Raw genomic sequence first — 2,929 nt, forward strand, 5'->3', positions numbered from 1 at the left:
ATAGTAAAAATTTCTCACTGTTGTTTCGTCTACACATAATTCTTTAGTACATTTTTAAAGCAATATATAATTGCAGTCCAAGAAAGAGAACAGACAGAATAAAATCAATGCAGTAATTGATGTTTTACTGATCAAGAGTTTTCTAAAAAGTTAATGAAATATGAACAAAATGATTTTTTAAAAAAGAAAAAATAACTGCGGAGAAGATCTAGAAATAACCATGACAGATTATAGCTGAAGATGATCAGTTTCATGGTCAGTCCTTCTGAGAAAATTAAAAAGTGAACTTGTACATTATACCTAGAGTATACATAGTATGTTTGTATTGATGGTACATTTTGTCTAGAAATTCTGAATTGAATTGGAGAAAGAAATATACAAAAATAAGCTAACTGAGAGTCAGTAATTAACCCCAAATATATATTTATATTGTATCAGGAAATAAATGTCAACATCTCTGAACTCTTTTTGGAAGAAAAGGGAGAGAAGAATGTTTCGAGAACATAATATACAAAAAGTTAAATCTTCATGTTCTTTAGTAAAGAGTCTACACTGAATATCTAAAATAAAAAATAAGAAATAGCAATGGAAGCATACTATTTTAAAGTTCGTAAGAAAATTTCAAAAGAAGATAAAAGAGTTGATATATTTATTCTAATGAAATAATGAATTTTATTATTCTAATGAAAATAGAGTATGTTGGGGACAAGATCTCTGTTGCTCTTTTAAGCTTTGTAATATATATATATACTACTGATATCAATTGAAGTGCATGTATCTATATAATGTATGCAGTATATGTACTTTTATATATGTAGTATATAATACAGTTTATATAATAGTATATGTATTATCATTACCATTGACTTTCCATACTTTCCTATTAATGCCTTCTTTCTCTTAAATGCATTTGTTTTAGTTAATGGCTCCTAATCTTGACTGTGTTTGCATTTCAACCTGAAGCAGTCCTTAAAATGGCAAGGATGCCTGACCTGTGGTGGCGCAGTGGAGAAAGCATTGACCTGGAACGCTGAGGTCACTGGTTTGAAACCCCAGGCTTGCCCCGTCAAGGCACATATGGGAGTTAATGCTTCCTGCTCCTACCCAGTTCTCTCTCTCCTTCTCTCTTTCTTTCTCTCCCCTCTCTAAAAATGAATAAATAAAATCTTTTTAAAAAATGACAGTGCCACTTCCCAAATGCCCCCTGCTATTCTGTCTTTCATGCTTCATAAGTGGGCTGACATCTTTAGTTTTAGCGTTGGGGGAACAAAGTAAGAGCAGTACCGGTTTCTATCTTTGACATCATTAATTTTCATCTCACATGTAACAACGTTCCACATGCATTTTCTACCTGAGCCACATTTCTCTGGTTAATAGTGACTAATGTTAGGTGATTTAAAATAGAAGTTTAAGCAAAAAAAGCCCAATATCAAAGAAGTACTTGAAGTAATGAAATTGTTTCCTTTATTGCAAATTTTATTTTAAACCTCCCAAATATCATCTTCATTGACAGTGTAATCAGGACTTAATATTGAGCTGCTGTTAATTTTTAATGCTACTTATGTTGTTTAATACCATGTATAATTTGGCACTGAATCTTTTACTAGAACTAAGCTTTGGCATCCTCTGCAGTCATCCACTCAAAACTAATATTGTAATCAATTAGCATCCCTTTCCTTCCCACCCACACACATTTCATGTTAGAATGCTTAGAGCAGTACAGACTTTTAAAAACATTTTAGTATAGTAATAAATAGGATTTCACTTGCAGCAAGACAAAATTATTAGAAAGACAGTAAAATATTTTCCCAGGATTTAAAAAATACTATAATTATAAAGTATTATAGCCAGAAGTAAGTTGACTTCTCAACACATTTTCAGCTATAGACTTCTCCGGTTAATCAAGTGATATTACTGACATCTAACTACTCTAAATAAAACAGTATTTATAATAAGAGTTGTTCTTTTTAGACAAAAAAGGAATGTATATCCATGTATAGTTCACTTCATTTCTCAGGAGAAGATTCACTATCATGGTGGTTGGACACTAACTTTCCTGTGACTTTCACCTTTTTGAGTTAAGGATGCATTTCTTAGGGCTTAGCTTATTAAGACCAGACTTTTCAAACAGGTACACACTTCCCTTGGGGATATGCGGGTGCCTGTTTAGATTTCAAATACTAATAGAGGCCCTGGCCGGTTGGCTCAGTGGTAGAGCGTCGGCCTAGAGTGCAGAGGACCCGGGTTCGATTCCTGGCCAGGGCACACAGGAGAAGCGCCCATTTGCTTCTCCACCCCTCCGCCGCGCTTTCCTCTCTGTCTCTCTCTTCCCCTCCCGCAGCTGAGGCTCCATTGGAGCAAAGATGGCCCGGACGCTGGGGATGGCTCTGTGGCCTCTTCCTCAGGCTCTAGAGTGGCTCTGGTCGCAACATGGCGACGCCCAGGAGGGGCAGAGCATCGCCCCCTGGTGGGCACAGCATCGCCCCATGGTGGGCGTGCCGGGTGGATCCCGGTCGGGCGCATGCGGGAGTCTGTCTGACTGTCTCTCCCTGTTTCCAGCTTCAGAAAAATGAAAAAAAAAAAAAATACTAATAGAGGATCCTAATTAGAGTATAACTGCACGTCCGTGAATATTCAATCCCTCATTACAAGAATTAACTTGAACCAAAGATCAATTACATGAAAATTGATAAACTTGTTTAGTGAGTATGATATTTGTAAGACCAGGGGCCGCCGCTGTCATGGCCATTCACACCCAGGTTCTCACTGGATTCAGGCAGATGGTAAAGAAACAGTGGAGCCAAAAAGTGGTGGGCCATTCCATTAATTCAAATCTCACACCAGCCAACTGAGCAAACAAGTAGGGAAAACATTTCCTGTTCATTCAGGGCTCCCAAAGCCCTGACACATTCTCCAGTTCCACAACCAG

General features: G+C 37.2%; 1 non-coding gene across 1 annotated transcript; it reads left to right on the plus strand.

Moving 5' to 3' along the window:
• The first annotated feature begins 2,189 nt into the window (after positions 1–2,189).
• TRNAS-AGA (transfer RNA serine (anticodon AGA)) lies at positions 2,190–2,265 on the plus strand. Its single transcript has one exon. It is a non-coding gene; the product is annotated as a tRNA-Ser (tRNA).
• The last annotated feature ends 664 nt before the right edge of the window (positions 2,266–2,929 follow it).

Source organism: Saccopteryx leptura, chromosome 6 (genome assembly GCF_036850995.1).
Source record: "Saccopteryx leptura isolate mSacLep1 chromosome 6, mSacLep1_pri_phased_curated, whole genome shotgun sequence".
NCBI classification, from domain to species: domain Eukaryota; kingdom Metazoa; phylum Chordata; class Mammalia; order Chiroptera; family Emballonuridae; genus Saccopteryx; species Saccopteryx leptura.